Source organism: Curcuma longa, chromosome 21 (assembly GCF_044706935.1).
Source record: "Curcuma longa cultivar G26 ecotype Majalengka, Jawa Barat chromosome 21, ITB_CL_G26_1.1, whole genome shotgun sequence".
In the NCBI taxonomy this organism is placed as follows: domain Eukaryota; kingdom Viridiplantae; phylum Streptophyta; class Magnoliopsida; order Zingiberales; family Zingiberaceae; genus Curcuma; species Curcuma longa.
Genome location: NC_133881.1, coordinates 9,912,143 through 9,934,626, shown reverse-complemented (window position 1 = coordinate 9,934,626; position 22,484 = coordinate 9,912,143). Strand labels below are relative to the sequence as shown.

General features: G+C 40.2%; 1 pseudogene; it reads left to right on the top strand.

Annotated features, from left to right (window-relative positions):
* LOC141815159 (beta-eudesmol synthase-like) overlaps positions 1–11,912 on the top strand; it is a 14,625-nt pseudogene extending 2,713 nt beyond the window's left edge.
* The last annotated feature ends 10,572 nt before the right edge of the window (positions 11,913–22,484 follow it).

Below are 22,484 nucleotides of genomic sequence, written 5' to 3'. Positions count from 1 at the left end.
CGATCAGCCATAGGTGATCGACCAGCTGGTCGATCACCAAGTCTTTGTCTTCTTGGTTCACGTTGGGTTCCTTCTGAGTTGACTTCTGAATGGATTCCGAAGTTCTGGAAGTCCGTTTTGATCGGGAATTTAGTCTTTATGAAAGATCAGAGGGAGCTTGAGAAGCTTACGCCCTGATTTGGTCCAGAAAAAGTCTTGGTGGCTTAGGACCGAGATAGCAGAAAACTTGGTGTTCGTAGGCGGATGAGAGAGCTTTGGTAGCTCGTCTTCGGAGTCTCGGTGACTCAGGACCGGGGAGCTTGGTGCTCGTGAGAGAATGAGGAAGCCTTTGTGGCTTGTCTCCGGGATGGTCCAGGAGGAGCCTTGGTGGCTCAGGACCGGATTGGCCAGGAGCTTGGTGATGGCCGAGATGGTCCAGGATGAGCCTTGGTGGCTTAAGACCGAATTGACTGGGAGCTTGGTGCTAATGGTCGGGACAGGTCCGGGAGAGCTTTGATAGCTCGGCTCGAGACCTTGAGCTTTGGTAGCTCGATCTCAGGGAGCCTAGGTGGCTCAGAACCTGATTAGGCCGTGAGCTTGGTGCGAATGGCCGGGAAGGTTCGAGAGAACTTTGGTAGCTCGGCTCGGGACCGTGAGCTTTGGTAGCTCGACTTCAGGGAGCCTAGGTGGCTCAGAACCTGATTAGGCCGAGAGCTTAGTGCTGGTGGCCGGGAAGGTTCGAGAGAGAGCTTTGGTAGCTCGGCTCGGGACCGTGAGCTTTGGTAGCTCGACTTCAGGGAGCCTAAGTGGCTCAGAAACCTGATTAGGCCGGGAGCTTGGTGCGAATGGCCGGGATGGTCCGGGAGAGCTATGGTAGCTCGGCTCGAGACCGTGAGCATTGGTAGCTCAATCATCAAGGAGTCTTTGTGACTCAGAACCTGATAAGTCCGAGAATGCTCTGGTAGCTAAGCTCGGACATGACTATTACATTACTTTCTTTCATTCTATCCTGATATTGGAATATTCTAATGCTACTTTTGAGTGTGCAGGTACACAGTGTTAGTGAGAGCCCTAGAGCCAATCATTTGATGATTGTTGTATGGACTCATTGTATCATATTTCTATTTATAAAGGCATTATTTTGTGGTTATTATACTTACTTGTATTAGTGCCAAATAAACTAAGTATAATAGCGTCCTTGTGTAGTAGGTTCGTATCTATGTCAATCGATTGGTTGAATCGATAGTGAGATGATATAGAGAACACTACACTAAACTATTCCTAGTCAAGTATTAACATTCAAGGACAATGTTAATGCATAGAGACTAGCATGTAGGTCAACATGATGACTTGATCTCACAAGTCATGGATATGAGATATCAAGTTGACACATGGGTATGCATTGGAGAATGTATATCGAATGACCCACCATGAGAAAGTATCATGGATCGTTATATGAGTGTCATATACTTTCTCATGTGGCTATTAGTATGACTATTAGTCCTTGGACCTGAAGTCACCATGGTTCCCAACATAAGGAGTTATATGCTTTGGTTTCGTCAAACGTCACCCGTAACTGGGTGGACTATAAAGGCGATTACTGGGTGTATAACGAATTATGTAGTGGGATGTGAGTGATGTAGATGGGATCTATCCCTCCTATATGACGGGAGCGATATCTTAGCTCTTGATAGAGTTAGACCACTAGAGTGCATGGCCATGCCCAAATGAGTCAACATGAGATGTTGAGCTCGTTTGATTAGAGTGAGTCTACTTGGTGTTCAAGACATAGATTGATTAGAGGATGACACGGTCTATGCCTTGGGTTAATCAATCTAGATATCAAGGATAGAAGGACATGGTCATATATTGTGAGAGTCACAATTAGTAGTCACAAGGTGATGTTGGATCTCAACATTCTTGTAACTTGGGTAGTAGTGATGTGTTGCTAGATACCGCTCACTACTTATGTACCTAAATGAGTTTAGGGCATTGCCAATGTTACAAGAACCTATAGGGTCACACTCAAAGGGCAATTAGGTGGAAATTAGGTTCATGTGATGAACCAAGAGGATTAGATTCATGTGATGAATCAAGTTGGGTTAGGTGTAATCCAAACTAGACTAGTGGAGTTGATTTGATCAACTTTGGGAGATTAGAAGTCAAGTTTGACTTGACTTGAGAAGGAGAAATTTTGGGAGTCAAGTTTGACTTGACTTTGTGCCATGTCACCATAAATGTTGACTTGACTTTTTGTCATGTCATCATTTATGTGAACTTGACTCATGCCACCTCATGGTCAATTATTGACTTGACCATTTGACCTTGAGGTGAGGTGGCATGAGTGATGGCCAATGGAAAGCCTCCACATCATCAAAGTGCCACCTCATGGGAGGTTACAAGAGATGTTGTAACTCATGGAAATTTATGACCTTAATAGGGATTAAAGAGCCTTAATGGTGGGGGCCACAAGTGGATGAAAAGGAGGTTTTCTTTCACTCAACGTGAAGGGATTTCACATTGGACGTTGAATCCACTTTCTCTCTCCTTCTTGTTTTTCTTCTCCCTCTTCCTTCTCCAGATCACCTCTTTAAGCATCTCTCTATTTTTTTTCCAAATTCCTATTTCCCTTAACAGCAACAGCAACTTTGGGAAATGGTGAACTTTTTTCAGCAACAAATTGCTTCAATAGACATTCCATCTTGAGTCTTTTGTCGATGGAAAGTGCTCTCCCGGAATTCAAAACTTATGTGTACTACTAGTGTCATCTAGGAAGTCCCTAGGATGGAACTATTCCCTGTAATTCCTAAATTCAAAAGAAAATTCCAAAATTGTAGTTTTTTTCTAGCTTTAGTTTCAAAATTCTGAAGTCAAGGTGGTTCATCTCAGGTCAGGAAGAGTGCAGCTGAGAAAAATGTATCTTTTAGCACTAATTGATAGGAGATCGAATTCAAGTTGTTGGTGGTCATAAACAGCATCAAGGGTTGACACCAAATAGTTTTTTTTCTTCTCTGTTAATACAGTTCCTGAGTTCCAGAAATCAGATTCGTAAACCAAAATTAGGAATCAACTTACACCCTTACACCTTCTGAACAATTTCCTCTCCCTTAGGTATCTATCGAGTCCTCATTAAAGATCAAGTGAACTCCTAGTTGACTGAACATATGCACCCCAGTTTCATCAAATTTTCTATATATCAGATGTTGATCAAACTGACAGAGAATTCAATAAATGGTACACTTCTACCAACATAACACCAAACAAAATTCAGAAATCCAATATGATCTGCTTTTCCATTGCCACCATTGTCACTGCTATATAATGAACAATTCTCCAAGGGTATAACATCAAGAACTAAGGAGTCTTCATGGATTTAACAAATCAAATTTACACCACAGAACAAATTTATTTTTTTCTTCAGAAATTCCAATCAACATATACTCAGGAATCTTCATGAACTCCACACACATGCACCCCCCCCCCCCCCCCCCCCCCCCCCCCCCCAACACACCACACACTTACAACTTTGTCCGTCTCGAACAATTGAACTCATCAAGAAAATCCACCACAACTCTCAATGGAAGAATGACAAAGCAAATATGGTGGAAGATAAAAGTATTGAGTGGATTATTCAACTTTAGCTTGAAATGAAAAAAAAATCAAAGAGTGGGACAAGAAAATCCTTCATCATATTCATGCACACATACAAATTGTAATTTCAAAGAGAACAAAGCGAGTTCTAGAGTTCAATTGTCATGAGTGCATATCACATTAAAAAGAGTAGGCATGTAGTAGTCCTCTCTAAGTAATTTAGCTATCAAATTAATTAATCAAGCTAAAATCCATCGCCACACTAACTGAGAATATACAAGTAAAGTATCCAATCATGTCCTATGACCTAGAACTTGACGGCTAAAATTAAAGAACTTTTAAGATTCTCAAGGTATTACTAGAAACAATTTAGGTTATTGCAAATAAAACTACACAAAGTATAAAGCAAGAAGTAAAGTATTCAAAGCAATGCAATTAAAGTAAAGTAGCAACAAGTGTAAAGTTAAAGAAAAATATGAAGCAAAAATGAAAGGAAAGAACAAACTCCCCTTATTCCTAGAGGTTGTAGGCGATTCAAAAATAAAAGTCACACCGACAATGGGATGGTCTGAGTGGAAGAGAGAGTTATACTCATATGATCAGTGCCATGATGTACTGCTCCTTCCATCGTTATCTCCATAAAAGGTCTTCCAGATGGTTGGAAGCAGTTCAGATGTAGAAGCCACTCCGAAAGTGGATTAATTGAAGTTATAGCTAGGACCGCTCCCTCCACCAATATCCCTATACTAGTTTTTCCTGGAGATTAAAGGTGGTTCAATTATAGTATCCACCCTGAGAGCCTATAGAAGGGAAAAGAAAACACCTCTCACATGCATGCGGGGTAAGAAAGAGATAAAATAAAATTAGTCTTTACAAAGCATATGTCAAAAAATGAGCCACATCTAATAAAATCAACTACATGTACCTCTATGAAATTTTCTAACAGATCACAAGAGATACTAATCTTGCAATATTGAAAGACACCTAGAGGTTCTAGACAAATGAATGTGAGCTTCTTCTCATCAATAAGGATTCTAGCTCCGGCTCAAGTGGTTGTGCAACCAAAGGAAATGATTCTTGGGGCATTGTCTTCACTGCACAAGTGTCTACACTTCCATCATCAACAAAATAGATCCTAAAACATCAACAATATCAACTAAAATTTTACATCAGAATCTGCAGCAATAATATCAACATAATTAAAATCATCCACAACTACAACATCACAATATAAAAAACTAGAGGTGTCCTGTAGAGCAACACTATTTGTGTCAAGATTGTCATAAGCTCTACAATCCACCTCCTCACTGGAGTATTATGTTTGTCGCTGGACGATAGATGTTGTAAGCTGATCCAATTACATCAGTAATTTCTGACTTGATTCAGTAGCTCGTTGTTGAGACTAGAGCATATAAGTTACTTGTTGCTGTGTTTGTAATGAGAATTATTGTTGTTGCAATGTTATTTGTTGAATAAGTTCCTTAAGATCATGTACTGATAATTTTGGTTGACTGCCGACAGAAACTTTTTCACTGAAATCTTGGAATGTCCCCTAAGGTGTTTGCTCAATTTGTTGAAATGGTTGCGACCAGGTAGGCATCGAGTCATCTTGAAATCTATATGGACTCTGCTTTGTTGGATAAGAGTGATCAATCTATTATTGTGTTTTCCCATATTTGAAATGTGAATGATCTATCCATACCTGAATTATAGGTATTTGATAGTGAATCATACATATCCTACTTTTGGAGTTGATAGTACTAAGGTTCAGACTGGTAATATTCAGGATCTGGCTAGTAGTATTGATGTTCAGACTGGTAGTACTGAGGTTCAGGTTGATAATACTAAAATAAATTAGAACTTGCAGCGGAAAACAACACAAGTGACACAGTTGATTTTACTTGATTCACAGCCACAGGCTGCTACTCTAAGACCCACGATCAGTGATCGTTTTCGATGGGCAATCCACTAAATAACTCCCCTCTTATGAAAGAGAGTTTATCGCTTTTACAAATAATTTAGGATCGGTAGAAGTATACCATCATAATAATGAAAGTACAATAAGTGAAACTTAATTACCGATAGAGTAGTAATGAATTACAAAATCTGGTGCAGTAATGAATTACAAAATCTGGTGCAGCTCCTTGACATGATGACAGCATTCCGAATGAAAGAATTTCGTTTAAACGGTCATCATTGAGTCGTATTCAGTTGCTTCTAGGGTTCCCCCTCAAGGCTGCTTATATGGACTGATCGAGGCACTTGGAAGTCTTTTCGGGCGCCTCTACGTCATCTCATCGATCCACTTTCGACGTTAACTCAATAATTTTTAGGCGCCTGGATCCCTTTGGGCACCTGGATGCTGATGTGGAGCATGTCGGATCAACTTTGACTCCGTAATGCCTTATCTAGATCCGGGCACCTAGAACCTTTCCAGACGCGTAGAGGCTGAGGTGTCACGACCACTAGGATTTTGTCACCTCATCTGCCTTGCTAGCCCATTCTACTGACGTCCGATCGCCTGGAATAAATCTGGACGCCTGGATGTCTGATCGTCTGGATCCAAATAAGGGTGCCTTGAACACAAAGTTTCAGCCTCTCCTTTCCTGCATTACAAGTTAGTCCAAAATCCAAAGTATAACAGGAAAGCAAACTATTTAGCAAATTGTTTGATTTTAATTTTAGGTTTTTAGTGAAATCCTAGGTCAGATCGACGTCTACTGTTTTCCTTATCAAGAACGCGTCCTCACCCACTCCACTCGGGAGAATTTACCTTGTGCCACTCAGGTCCTCCAAACCTGTTAGACTTTTACTTAGCTTCGATCCTCCTCAGGTCTTCCACCGCTAGACATCTAGTCCTCCAAACCCGCCTAAACTTCCATCTGGTGCTCTTAATCAGCTAAGACTTTCTGCCTAGTCTTCCTGACTAGGACTTCCTTGCCCAATCCTTCAAACCATGTCTTCTTCCTAATCCTCTAGATCAGGACTTCCGTTGCCTAGCCTCCAGTTAGGACTTTCACTGCCCAACCTCGTGACTCATTCTAGCTCATTGTCCAAGTTGTGACAGTCATTAGTGGTGCTCCTATATACCTTATGGAAGGAACAATAGGTAGCAGTCTGGGTCATCGAGGGTCTTGATAATTAGCATTTTGACTGGGTTAATTGGGATCATTTTGGGCTAATTTTGATTATATTTCAGGTTATAAATTGTATTTTGGGATAATTCTTTATCATAGATGAATTTTTGGAGTTTATTATATTTTTCATTAATTTATGGTAATTATGGAGATTAATCGGTTGTATTTTATTTTGTAGGAAATAAAGATGATGATTTTGGTTCGAGTTGGACTCAAATCAGATTCAATTTAGCTCAATCAGATTAAAAATCAGATTCAATTGAATTCAGCCCAAATCATAAGCCAAATCCAGTTTCGATCCAAATCAAAGCTGACCAAATTAACCTGGTTCAATCATATGGTTCAAATCAGAACAGCTTGGAGCTGGAAATCAAGATCAAACTCAACTGACTCAACCCAAAACCCAAGTTCAGCCAAATCCCATTGGACTTAAACCGGTTCAAATCACGAATAAAAAGGAATGGGTTCGCTGTCACGCAAAGGGGGCTCGGATTGCTAGGGTTTAGCTGCGATTTCTCCTGATCAGCGATTTCTTCTCCTCTTCGTCACTGAGCTCCGCCGCCCTTCCCCCGATTTCCCGATCAGCTCCGAACGGCGCCGACAGCTTGGATAGTCGACGTGTGCCACATCCCCCGCCTTCCCTCTTACCGCAAGCGGTGCGCTCCGGTGATAGGAACTCGTCCCTGTCGTTCGAGCATCACCGCTGTGAGCGGTTGTTCCAGCGAGCGATCGCCGACGATAGCCACAACACCCGCATCCACAGAAGCGCGAAGGCAGCCGGGCCTGTCTGCGGTTGTAGCAGGGTTAAACCTCGGTCTCTGTCTGCGGTTGTAGTAGAGCGCCTCCGATTTGCTTCGTTTCTCCCCCGTCACCGGAAAAGGGTAAGTTAAGGATGGTTCAATCTTGGTTTGCTGACCTGTTTGCGGTTGTAGCAGGACGGCAGATCAGCGGCTGACGATCCCGACACTTTTCCTTCTCCGTTCGTGTCTCGCCGTGAGCGCAGCGGTGAGATCCATCCTCGTTGACACAGATCCACCTTCAATGATTGCTGGCTTCGTTCTGTGGTTGATTGGAAAATCAATTCCCTAACCCTAGCTAAAACTCATTCATCCCTGTTTCGTTTGCTGAAATTCGTTCATTACCTGTTCTGTTTTACAAATCAAAACCCCCATGTTTATTTGTTTGCCTTCCCTGTGAATTCTAATTATGTGGAGGTGAACAGCCACTTGTTTGTTTGGTTGCCTTCCCAAAAATATGTTGGTGGAAGTGAACTGTTTGTGCATGGTTGTTTGCCTAAATGAGCTGTGTTGACCGTGAGAGGTATTCCAAGGTGTTTGTATGCATTGGTTGATGATAATCATGTGTTCGGTTCTTGTAAATAACCAATAACTCTTGTGATTGAATTTGAATTTGAATAAATTGTTTAGTTGGAATGAAGTAGATTGTATTAGTTGTGGCATGATGTTCATTATTTGTTGTTTAACTCGTAAAATGCTTGTGTGAGTTGTTGTTGTGTAGTATGTAATGCTTGTGAATAACTTAATGTAAAACTTAGAATGGTTGATTGTAATTTGTATGTATTTTAGTGTGATTTAGTTGTTGTATGTAGGATGTGTGTTTCATGTTGTATGTTAAACTTATGTTAATAAAATGAGCCATTGAAAGTATAACAAGTTGTATAATAATTTAGTGTGTAGGTTGTGTATTATTGTATGTTGTGTGAATGAGATTCATGTTTAATGCTATGTGTGGGATTAGGGATGTATGCTTAGGATTCTTTTGTTAATTGTAAATTCAATTGTGAACAAATGGACTTGTAAATAGGAATGAATAAAACAATAACAAATACCTTATACCAAATGTCTAGGGTAGCTTCCATCATTGAGTTCAAGAGAGATGACCTAGACCTCTCTATATTACCTTAGCGATAAATAGGGGTTTGGTAAATAAATAAATAAATAATTTTGATGGGTGTAAGTGACAACAAATAAGGGAAATTATATAAATAAAATATTCTCATACAAAACACCCGTATCAAAATTTTGGCGTCGTTGTCGGGGACTCATTTGATTGTTGTATATTTTAGACTATATATTGGTGTCTTATTTGTTTAGTCATTCCATTTGTTTGTTTATTCATTCATTTGTTAATTCATTGATTGGTGTTATTTATTTATTTGGTTATTTATTCATTCATTTATTAATTCTTAATTATTTAATTCTTTTTTGTTCTAATGGCTTGGATGTTGTTGATTTTCAGTGACACTATGCTTATTATATCTTTTCTATATTGGAGAGGTACACGAAAATGTAGGAAATTGCACTGGAAGCAATATCCCTAGGATCACTTTCATCGATGCTGACTGGATATAGTTGCAGAGTTGAGAACCCAAGGCGATCAGGAATCAAAGGACTCCTCTAGCAACAATCCATCTTCCCGGTGAAAGGGGAGTAATCTACCTCAATTCGTTTTTGTATATACTTGCTTTTATTTCTTTTATTTTATTTTCTATTAAGTAGGATGTGTATAATTTTATTATTTGTTTAAATTAGGATGTGTATAGTTTTATTTTTATTTAGTAGGATGTGTATAGTAGAATTTTATTCCTTTTTGTTTGGTAGGATGTGTATAGATATTCCTTATTGTTCGTTTTATTTCTTTGTACATATTATCTTGCTTAGTTAGTTTAGGATATGTATAGTTATTCATTTATCATTCTTTCACAATAAATTTTCCCCCTTGCATGACTTGATCATCTTAGGAATTGTGATAACTTAGTTATCTAGGTTTGTCGAGTTTTAGAGGTTCATAGACATGAAAGAGTTCTTGGATTGCATGAGGATACAACTTAGTGATGGATTTTGCCTTAAATAGTTGAGAATGATGACTTATTTTTACCTAGTGAGGACTGAGCTTGATTTTTTTTGTTGTGTGGCACTTGTGGTAAATGCCACTCTAGAACTTGCTCTGATTCCGTCGAGGCCACATTACCATGAGGTTGCATAATTTCATGAAGGTTCTTCTTTTATTCTTTTATTCATTCATTCTTTCTACTTAGTATAGGTTATCGAATAATCCATCTCTTGTTGCCATTTCTTTTTCCTATCGTCTCTTTTATTCTTTCCTTAGATTTGGGAACTCTGAATGCTGAGATGAGAGTTTTGCCCGGGACGGACAAAAGTTTAAGTGTGGAGGTATGATTAGAAGTTCACCATTCACAAATGATCATTTTGGTTGTAGATAGGTTTTTAATTTTTGTTTTACATTTATTTATTTATTTATTTTTCTTTCTTTCGCTCATTTTTAGTTAGGTTCAAAAAAAAGTGAAAAAAATGAAAATGAAAAAAAAGTAAAAAAAAAGAAGGAAAAAAAGAAATAGATTCAAAAAAAATGAAAAAAAAGTTCAGTTCTTTTTGAGAAAAATAAAAATAAAATTTTGAGTTGATGATATTCATTGGGATAGTTGGTAGTGAGTTTTTACAATTTCTGTTTTTTCCTACTAAAGTGTTATTGGAGATGTTTTAGAGTGTAGGAGAATCATAAGAGTTGTTACCTTGCTATTAGCTCACTCCACACTAGCTTAGTTTAATATATATTAGGCATGATTTCCATTGACTCATCTATGAAGTAATTCATTGTTTTCCATTTCTTTCACTTGTATTCTTTATCTATTATCTTCATTCTTTCCCCTTATATACATTATTTTGTCCCCTTATTCATTATTCTTTATTCTTTATTCTTTTGCAATAAACCTTTATGAATTTTGCAATTTTATGCATATGATAGTGGTGGAGATTAGAAGAAGAGCAAGCCTATGGTAGTGCATGAACCCTGAGTAGCTTGAGAGAGCTCCACTTTTTACTTGATTATGAGGATGAGCGACCACACTATTATCCCGTGAGGCTTTGTAGTCATCATTCTCAAATTTATTTAGGGTGGATTGAAATTGCTATTTTGTAGATCCATGTGAAAATTAAATTCTGGATTGCTTAGGTTTCTAAAATTTGGCTCTCTTATTTAACTTGTTGCAACTTTCTTATTTGATTGATATTGCCAGGGTGGAAAATAATGTATAGTAATTTACTTTCACGAGATGTGAAAGAATAAGTGTGGGGATTTGATAATTAACATTTTGACCGGGTTAATTGGGATCATTTTGGGCTAATTTTAATTATATTTCAGGTTATAAATTGTATTTTAGGTTAATTCTTTATCGTAGATGAATTTTTGGAGGTTATTATATTTTTCATTAATTTATGGTAATTATGGAGATTAATCGGTTGTATTTTATTTTGTAGGAAATTAAGATGACCTTGGTTCGGTTGGATTCAAATCAGATTCAATTTGGCTCAACCAGATTAAAAATCAGATTCCATTGAATTCAGCCCAAATCATAAGCCAAATCCAGTTTCGATCCAAATCAAAGTTGACCAAATTAACCTGGTTCAATCATATGGTTCAAATCAGAACAGATTGGAGCTGGAAATCAAGATCAAACTCAACTGACTCAACCCAAAACCCAAATTCAGCCAAATCCCATTGGACTTAAACCGGTTCAAATCGCAAATAAAAAGGAATGGGTTCGCTGTCACGCAAAGGGGGCTTGGATTGCTAGGGTTTAGCTGCGATTTCTCCTGATCGGCGATTTCTTCTCCTCTTCATCATTGAGCTCCGCCGCCCTTCCCTCGATTTCCCGATCAGCTCCAAACGGCGCCGGCAGCTTGGATAGTCGACGAGTGCCACATTCCCCGCTTTTCCTCTTTCCGGTAGCGGTGCGCTCCGGTGATAGGAACTCGTCCCTGTCGTTCGAGCATCGCCGCTGTGAGCGGTTGTTTCAGCGAGCGATCGCTGGCGATAGCCACAATACCCGCATCCACTGAAGCGCGAAAGCAGTCGGGCCTGTCTGCGGTTGTAGCAGGGTTAAACCTTGGTCTCTGTCTGCGGTTGTAGCAGAGCGCCTCCGATTTGCTTCGTTTCTCCGCCGTCACCGGAAAAGGGTAAGTTAAGGATGGTTCAATCTTGGTTTACTGACCTGTCTGCGGTTGTAGCAGGACGGCAGATCAGCGGCTGACGATCTTGGCACTTTTCCTTCTCTGTTCGTGTCTTGTCTTGAGCGCAGCGGCGAGATCCATCCTCGTTGACACAGATCCACCTTCAATGATTGCTGGCTTCATTCTGTGGTTGATTGGGAAATCAATTCCCTAACCCTAGCTAAAACTCATTCATCCCTGTTTCGTTTGCTGAAATTCGTTCATTACCTGTTCTGTTTTACAAATCAAAACCCCCATGTTTATTTGTTTGCCTTCCCTGTGAATTCTGATTATGTGGAGGTGAACAGCCGCTTGTTTGTTTGGTTGCCTTCCCAAAAACATGTTGGTGGAAGTGAACTGTTTGTGCATGGTTGTTTGCCTAAATGAGTTGTGTTGACCGTGAGAAGTATTCCAAGGTGTTTGTATGCATTGGTTGATGATAATCATGTGTTCGGTTCTTGTAAATAACCAATAACTCTTGTGATTGAATTTGAATTTGAATAAATTGTTTAGTTGGAATGAAGTAGATTGTATTAGTTGTGGCATGAAGTTCATTATTTGTTGTATAACTCGTAAAATGCTTGTGTGTGTTGTTGTTGTGTAGTATGTAATGCTTGTGAATAACTTAATGTAAAACTTAGAATGGTGGATTGTAATTTGTATGTATTTTAGTGTGATTTAGTTGTTGTATGTAGGATGTGTGTTTCATGTTGTATGTTAAACTTATGTTAATAAAATGAGCCATTGAAAGTGTAACAAGTTGTATAATAATTTAGTGTGTAGGTTGTGTATTATTGTATGTTGTGTGAATGAGATTCATGTTTGATGCTAAGTGTGGGATTAGGGATGTATACTTAGGATTCTTTTTGTTAATTATAAATTCAATTGTGAACAATGGACTTTTAAATAGGAATAAATAAAATAATAACAAATACCCCATACCAAATGTCTAGGGTAGTTTCCATCATTGAGTCCAAGAGAGACGATCCGGATATCTCTATATTACCTTAGCGATAAATAGGGGTTTGGTAAATAAATAAATAATTAATTTTGATGGATATAAGTGACAACAAATAAGGGAAATTATATAAATAAAATATTTCCATACAAAACACCCGTATCAGGTCTCATTCAAAGCCCAATGGCCTACTTAAGAGATGATGCTCTTTGCATATTTGCATCTCTCTCTCTCTCTAGATCCGCAAAAAGGAGGTAGGGTTGGTAGCACGGTTGAATGGGCCATAGAAGGGGTCGGGGTTCCAAAAGGCGCTCGAGAACCTTAGTTGGACGAGCTCCACTTAACTCTTGGTGAGGTCTATGAGTCTCTTCCATATTGATGTATTTCTCAGCTCGAAAGAAAAGTTTGCCGTAGTCACATGGAGGCTTCTTTGACAAGGAGCAAAAAAGTCTCCTTCCCGTATTCCTTGGGCAAAAGTGCTCATCAAAATCTTGGGCATAACTGAGGATATCTCCAATGTGGCTCGGGTGAACCACTATATAATACTGTGCAAAATCCGGGCACCCCGATTAGAATTCAGGCGTTCAGAACATGTTTATATAAACAACCCAAACCACACAAATCCTCTTCGAACTTCAAAAATCTCTCTTCCCACGCTGTCGCCAATGTTATAGATCGTCACGTTCTTTATTTCTCATCCAAAATACCTAGGTAAGCCTCAAAACAATCCTAAAATAATTTAAAGTTAATTTTTCTTTAGTTAAGCTTTAATTTATGCAATAGGATTAAGAGGAAGACCGCTAAGCTGGTACGTTTAGTACTTCTAGTACAGCTCCAGGTTCCCCTTTGAGGAACTTAGGATTAGGTTTGCATCATTGACTTTTGTACCCCTGCATTTTAGATATTTATGTAGCACATTTTTCGCACGTTTATGCATACCTTCTATGGAGGTCGTAGAGTATTACGGGTTTCAGCGATTAGTGTATTATACTAGCTCGGTTAATATGAGTTTGTGTACCGAGTTGTACAATAACCTAGTTCAGATCGACGATCTGACCTATTCCACCTGAGTAGCCGAGAGGGATTTCATTTTATCTCCCATCGTCATTAGAGAGTACTTAAGACTTAGACATTCATCATGTCTATTTACCTGCTACCCCTTAGGAATGTGCCTTTTGGGATCCTTACTCACATATTACCCTACATCTCATACATTTATATTTCTTTAGAGAGGAGAGGGTCCCTACAGTGATCCATTCTATTCTATTAGACTCAGAGTGCAGGACTATGTTCTGTACACAGAGTTTTAGTGACTTACATTCTACCCCTGACTACCAGGGACGTCGCGATGACGCGACTATTTCATACATTTCTTCTATATGCATTACTTTATAGGTTAGATATAGATATTAGTTTGTATATATTTCATATCATTATTTTTTCATCTGGTGTCACCATTAGCAGAAGGGTACACATGCCCTACTATCACATCTTGACATCACTCCTAGTATCACTTGGATTTGACCTCACCGCAAGTGAAGTCAACCAGCTAGTGAGTTTGATATGTTAGGTATTATGAGTTTTTCATTAGCTAGAGTATATATAGATGAGGATGGAGTTCTGTCTTGGAGACAGAGAACCAGTCTCAGCCGTAGCCAGCAGCAACCGTTGAAGAGGAGGACGACGACATTGACCTAGCTGATCTTCTCCAGTTATCTCCACCTCTTATCACTCTGGAGTAGATAGTGATTAAACTTAAGGAGCTCAGTCACAGTTTGCACGAGTCAGTTACTTCCTACCAGCAGACTGTGGCTAGCCAGTTTGAAAGTTAGGAGGAGAGGAGTAGGGCTAGACATTTTGAATTGATGGACGTGCTCAGATCCTGGAGCATGGGCCACTAGCCACCTCCCCAGTAGATCCAGTTTTATTTTTGACTTGTATTAACTCAGTGTTGACTTCTTATATTCAAAACTCATGTTTTCAAATAGCTCTTCGGTTGTCAGGAAGCCCCCTAGGCGCACCCCGACCGGATCCCACCCGAGTTAGCTCAGCTGCTAGGAGTTCTAGGTGCAATGCCTAAAACGTTGGTTAGATTCTTTCAGTGATCAGCTCATGGAAAGAGTTTAAAGTAAAAGACGGGACTATTATAATATATGACTTCTGTTCCTTATTGCGACTTGAGAGGAGAGTTCGCAGGGACTCTGACAAATGTTAGATAGTTGCTGGTACCCGTTCAAATGTAGCCCTAACCAGAGATTTATCTCGTCCCTCTCCCGAAACGAGAGTAGTTAATTCCTCTTACAGTAGCTCGAGTCCGATTCTTCTTGTTAGGAGTTCAGTCGTCCCTTCCGGTTGCTTGTTGTGCGTATTGGCAGCTTTTCGGTGCAGCCACTCAGCTTATGAGAGCCCCAGTTCCTCTCCCTTATGGTCGAGCGCGTCGTTATCACTCGGAATTTATATTGATTTTAGGGCGTCCCTTGATTGAATGTGGGAGGCTCCTAAGGCACCACGGCACATAAGGAAAGGAGGAGGGGACTAATTACTTAGTTAAGCAGGTACCTGTGTTTTAATCCGATTATTTACGCGGAACCGATAGTCAATCCTACCTACGGGAAAAGAGCGGAAGAAAAGTAGCCATTCACGCAATTATACTGGTAATAATCTGCGGAAGTTCACGCAATACTGTAATCTGCTTATTTTGCGCCATTCACTCTACCCTTCCATTCACGCAATTATACTGGTAATAATCCGCTGAGGGCCGACTATTAAGGGCAGATCTTTCCCAATATATATACAGGGTTGAATAGTTTCGGATTAGTCGTAAATAGCCCCAAAGGCTATAATTTACTTTTATATTAGGCCCCAAAAATCTAGTAAACTTTGGGGCTATTTATCTCCTTTGGGGCTATTGTAGACTAATCAGGGGTAGCAGAGGAACTTATATTATATACAGGCGGATTAGAACTTATATTATGAATGCAGGGCCAAAGGGGCTATTTATCTCCTTTCTTGCAGGCCCTACAAATATAGTAAATTCTTGCAGCAAATTATAGTATTACGAACTTAATATATATACGGGGTGTACCTGAATGTACGTTCTCTTCGGGGATCGACCTAAAGGGGGCCCTTACTATATATTTGAATGATAGGCTCGCCATACACATAAGTTCATTGACTAAGGGCAGATCTTTCCCAATATATATACAGGGTTGAATAGAACTACTTTTTTTTGCAGGCCCTACAAATATAGTCAATTCTTTGCTGAGGGCCGTAAGGGCCTAAAATAAATATAAATTCCAATAATAATAGGGAGCCCTTACTATATATTTGAACGATAGGCTCGACCATAATATTAGGGAGAGGGAGAGTCTTTGTATTGATCTTTGTATGTTTATTGTTGTTTTTATCTGTTTGTTGTTGGACGAGACGCACTTATTCTTATTTTGTCGCGACGTGTCGGAGTTCTCTTTCCCGTTCTCCTTATAGCGCTTACTTCGTTCTTTCTGGATCAAGTCCCAGGTCAGATCTGAGAGCGAAAGCAGTAGGTAGGGTTGGAGACCCACGAGGCTGGAGCTGTTCTCGAGTCCATAGTCTCGACCAATTATATTGTTCTCGATCCGGCCATGCGAATATCAAATAAGACATTTTCCGCCCTACTACGCGGTTCGATCTGGTCGTGGGCTGCCGCGATCATGATGAAATGGGCCTTTTGAAAGGAAGACCTTTTCGGGTTTGAGCTTACGGCTTCTCTTTCCTCATCTAGTCCAACTAAGAGATCTGGAAGTAGAAATCCAACTTCGAGGTGTCGGCATCTTTCCCTAAACTAATTCGAGCAAAAGCAAGGGCGGGCCTGGTCAAGTAAGTAAGCAGTGAGATGAACCAAAGCACAAGCTATTCATAGACATAACAAGCCCAAGCGAGAAAGCCGGAGCGAACGAGTTCAAAAGAAAGAAAAGAGTAAATGAGTTGAGAAAGAGTGATAACTAACAGTGAGCAGACGAAATTAGTAGTGCTAATAGTCACGTACTTGCCGTTCTGTTGCGGGTATCAATTACCTTGGTCCTGATGCCTCTACTGGTCTTGTCCTAGTGGATACTTAGTAGGTGGTTCAGGCGATCTGACATTCCTTGTCTCTACTCAGGGCATGACACAGCCCCGAGCTGTGAAAGGGCTTGTACTCCCTGGTAGATCACTTCAGTTCTATGCCAGGGGATGACGAGTGACCCCCTTTACCAAGACGACTATCTAATATCTTCTTTTAGGCGTCCCTGAGCGTCACATCATCTTTTGCTTTGCAACAAAGAATATAGACTCAGTTATTCTCTCCTTTACTTCGAGGATAGTGCCCCATACCAGCACTAAAGGAAAGGAGAACCTGAGAGTTGGTATGGAAGCAGTCTTCTTATTGTAGCTCGAGTGGACTGACTTCGTAACCTCGTACAGTCTCGGCTCTAGTAAAGAGAAAAGATAAGGATCTCTGTCTGTATGCGCTGATGAGCTATATCTCCCGGACGAAAGACTTAGAAAAACCTTCTTTCAGGAATGGTAGCAATCGACTTCTTTCTGTGTGACAGCTCTATTGTATTACTGCTCCCCGTACTGTGCTAAAGACTAGCCCTTAAACCAGCAAGCCCTCCCTTTCGGCTATCCAGTAGGAACCAGACTCCTGATTTGACCTTACAAATTAAATTAAATATATAAGTAGTTGGTAGTTGCTGGTGCCTCAACGTCGCTATCGCAGGTCGTGCCCAAAAATATAGTACGCCAAAGGAGATAAATAGCCCCAAAGGCCCTGCATTCATAATATAAGTTCTAATCCGCCTGTATATAATATAACTCTGCTACCCCTGATTAGTCTACAATAGCCCCAAAGGCTATGCAGAGTAGATAAATAGCCTTTGGGGCTATTTACGAAAGGAGAGAAATAGCCCCTTTGGCGTAGACTAACTGTATATAAGATAAGATAAGTACCTCTGCTACAACTTACTATATTTTTGGGGCCCAATATAAAAGTAAGTTAATAGCCAAAGTCTTTACGACTAAAGGAGAGAAATAGCCCCAAAGGCCCTACTTACTATAATTAAGTTCTAATCCGCCTGTATATAATATAAGTTCCTCTGCTATGCAGAGTAGATAAATAGCCTTTGGGGCTATTTACGAAAGGAGAGAAATAGCCCCTTTGGCGTAGACTAACTGTATATAATATAAGATAAGTACCTCTGCTACAACTTACTATATTTTTGGGGCCCAATATAAAAGTAAGTTAATAGCCAAAGTCTTTACGACTAAAGGAGAGAAATAGCCCCAAAGGCCCTACTTACTATAATTAAGTTCTAATCCGCCTGTATATAATATAAGTTCCTCTGCTATGCAGAGTAGATAAATAGCCTTTGGGGCTATTTACGAAAGGAGAGAAATAGCCCCTTTGGCGTAGACTAACTGTATATAATATAAGATAAGTACCTCTGCTACGCAGAGGCATATAAATAGCCAAAGGGGCTATTTACGAAAGGAGATAAATAGCCCCAAAGGCGTAAACTAATCCGTCTTACTATAATATAAAGACCTCAGCTATGCTGAGTAGAAAAATAGCCAAAGTATTTACGACTAAAGGAGAGAAATAGCCCCTTTGGCCCCCCATAATATTAAGTTAAGTTCTAACTGTATATAATATAAGATAAGTACCTCTGCTACGCCTCTTTGAGTCGAAAATAGACCCTTTGGCTAAGGAGATAAATAGCCCCAAGAAGATAAATAGCCCCTTTGGCGTAGACTAACTGTATATAATATAAGAGTTGTACCTCGGCTACGCAGAGGCATATAAATAGCCAAAGGGGCTATTTACGACTAAGTAGACTAACTGTATATAATATAAGATAAGTACCTCTGCCACGCCTCCTTAGAGTCGAAAATAGACCCAAAGGCTATTTATCTTCTCTGCATAGCAGAGGTATTTCCTTTTTAGTAAGATGGTTTATTCTACGCCTTTGGGGCTATTTATCTCCTTAGCCTTTGGGTCTATTTTCGACTCACAAAGAGGCATAGCAGAGGTCTTTCTATTTTAGTAAGATGGTTTATTCTACTTAGTCTACAATAGCCCCTTTGGCTAAGGAGATAAATAGCCCCAAGAAGTAAATAGCACCAAAGGCCCCCCATAACATTAAGTTAAGTTCTAATCTGCCTGTATATAATATAAAGACCTCAGCTATGCTGAGTAGAAGAAATAGCCTTTGGGGCTATTTACGACTAAGTAGACTAATCCTACTAAATATAAGATAAGTACCTCTGCCACAACTTACTATATTTTTGGGGCATATAAATAGCCTTTGGGTCTATTTTCGACTCAAAGAGGCATAGCAGAGGTACAACTCTTATATTATATACAGTTAGAACTTAACTTAATATTATGGTAAATTCGGATTAGTCGTAAATAGCCCCAAAGGCTATTTATATGCCTCTGCGTAGCCGAGGTACTTATCTTATATTATATACAGTTAGTCTACGCCTTTGGGGCTATTTATCTCCTTGGGGCTATTTATCTTCTTGGGGCTATTTATCTCCTTGAGGCATATAAATAGCCTTTGGGGCTATTTACGACTAAGCCTAAAATAAATATAAAGGAGATATTCACCTAAAATCAATATAAAGAAATTTCCGAATTTACCTAAAATAAATAGAAAGGAGATATTTACCTAAAATAAATAGAAATTCCGAAGGGCTATAATAAATTTTTAGAACTTAATATTATGAAATACACCACCTAAAATAAATATAAGTTGCTATAATTTTTAGTCTACAATAGCCCCTTTGGGGCTATTTATCTCCTCTGCGTAGCAATTTATATTCAACCCTGTATATATATTGGGAAAGATCTGCCCCTTTAGGTCGTACTTACAACTTATATTATAGTATGGCGGAATTTATATTTATTTTAGGGTAGGTCGATCCCGTCGTTATCACTCGGCCCTGCCCTTCTCACTCGGCCCTTATGGTCGAGACTCAGTTTCAAAGTACCTTTTTTCTTCTTTTCTCACGTCTAATCACTCTATCCTTTTCTTGAGTTCCCCGACGAGGCACCTGATAAGGAGCCGAAGGGGGGTCCGGTGAGGCTCCTTTCTATCCTGTGAGTCTTCGTTCCGAACCTTTCATTTCGTTGATTGGCTTCCCAGGCACCCCCGACCTATTGGGAGAGGAAATAAGGAATGTTGAATGGGAACTGGGAAAGGAACGACTGGAAAGGGAGGAGACTTTGACTTCTTATTTAAGGTTTTCTCCCGAGATAGTATTTAAACGGCTGCAGTTGGATCATATTAAGAACCCTCTTAAGAGCTCTAATGGGCTATATTTGTTTCAATTCCCGTTCTTCCTCTCCCGCTCCCGAGTTCCCTTAAATCACAGAAGGTACGGAGCCTGATCACTCTTATAATTCCCTCTTTCCGGTATAATATCAATAGTTGCTATCTGTTCTTCCACGAGAGTCTGATTGGGATTGTTTAAGCGGCGGGATTGGATATGTAACTCAAGTAATTCCATCTCAGAACTGGTCATTCCTAGAACAGATCACTTCCGGAATTCCCAAGAACAGGAGCTAAGCTTTTTTAGGAAGGAGGCCTACGATCAAACCATTGAAGCTACAAAAGCAACGGGCACAGAAGAGACTCAAAAAGCAACCTTTTCAAAAGGAGCTACGCGAACTGGAAAGGTCGGTACTATTTAAGAAGATTCATCTCTCTCCTCTCCCCAAATATATAGTAAGGGCGGTCCAACGTGAATGGTTAAAACACCAAGCAGCTACGGAAGATTTGAATTGCATTGCCTTCTCGTTCATTATAAGAAGTATGGGACATTGTACATTGTTAAGCTTTTACCCGTGTTTGCAGGTGACCCTATTGGGGAGATTTAAATCGGTACGTTGCCCGGCTCCTTTACAGGTGCCTCCGTACCCTCTGGTGAGTCGAGCGTAAGAGCTACTTCTTTACAGTCTGATTCATATCCCGAGTTAGTAGCTGCTTAAGGATCCTCAACTGAACCTCCTTCTTGTCAAAGTTCCTCCACTGGGGACCAGCTTAACACAATTCAAGTATATAGTCAGCGTACGAGAAATCCACTGTTATTATTTAGTTGTTGCAAATCAAGTCCTTTCAGTCGAACCTATGCTCCCAAGCAACAGTCTAACACTTCCGCTACAGTCTAATATGGCCCAGTCGAATATCTTCATTCCTCGTCGGATAGTCTAACACTGTTGCTATTGGAATGAGCGACTACGGAAAGAGTACGTCCATTTACGACTGTTGTGTTGCTCGACTCTTGCTCGAAGACTGTTGTGTTGCTCGACTCTTGCTTCGTAAAGATAGTTAGCGCGTGTAGGCTTGATCGCTATACTGTAGCTCTACTCTAGCTTCGCATTTGCTTCTCGTGAATTAACAGATACAGAGTTTACAGTACTTGCATAAGAGACTTCTATAATAGTTGCTGGTGCGGGTGAAGGAGAGGATCCAACTGCTTATACTATCTCTACCGGGACTACTAACTCAAACATAGGATATGAAGCTGCTTAGGCAGTTCTTGCTTCTGCTGTTGTTCTTGTCCTGTCCGATCCTTAGGTTTGAACTCACTATGTTTCCCTCGTTCCTATCCTCAGTCCCAGGTCCGCAGCAGATAGAAGTTTATAGTCGTCCCGCCAACACATTAGGAGAAAGCCCCGGGCCCGCCGTCCGGTTCTACTTATCTTTTAGGCAACTTCTCATTCACTTCCAGAATTAACTGCTGCTGCTGCCGGCAACACTTATTATAAAGATCTCTTTTCTATAACTTCTCACTGAGAGGGTTATGAGCCTGAACGAACTAAGGGCACCGCACCCGCGTATATTAGTTATAGTACGAGTCTGAGCTGAGGTAGGTTCAATTCCTGTCCTCGGTAGCGTATCCTTTCTAAAGGAAAGTCGTCTCAACTATTCTTTCAGTCGTGCCATGAACTCCGGTCTGGACTTGCGCTACTCTCTGCTTAACCGACTAGTCCGAATCCGACTGTTGCTGGGGTTCCAGCTGTGGAATGTAGTAAGTAAAGATTGGAAGGGTCAAATAGTGGGAACTTATATTATATACAGGGGTCTGGCTCCCTTCTTCCTTCAAATGGGGCCCGCCCTCTTTGCCTTGTCCCCATCTTTCATCGCCCTTGCCCGACCTCTTGCCTAAGTCTTCTTACCTTTCATTAACTCGTGTTGCCTCTAGCTTCAACTCGTCTGACTTTCCTTCCCTCAAAGGGAAATAAATGCCAGTTTAGTCGAGCTCCTCATGCCCGAACAACTTAATGCAAGGGAAGTCACGCCCGAACAACTCAATGCAAGCTCTCAACTATTCCTAGGGTCGCCCCTATCGCTCGCTCGTACTATCATGTATAGTGATATAGTTCTATAGAAGGGTATATGCTCATCGATAAAATAGTGGAAAAAAAAAAGCTGGCACATCCGTTTTGTACTAAGGGCCACCGGTTTGAAAGTGAAAGGATGCCATGGTTCAATACAAGAAAGAAGAGTGCAAAAGTAGTAGTTCCTAAAATCAATATAAATTCCGAACAAGAAAGAAGAGTGCAAAATAGTGAATGGCCCAGTCTAACACTTCCTTCCCGCTGCAGTCTAACATGGCATTGCAGTAAGTAGTCGAATATCTTCATGGCATATAATACCGTAGTCGTGAATGGAAAGAGTGAATGGACAAACTAATATCTGGAATCTAAAGAGATAGGCGAGTCATCGTACGGGAAAGCCCTCTCAAGCTCATACAGGTCCA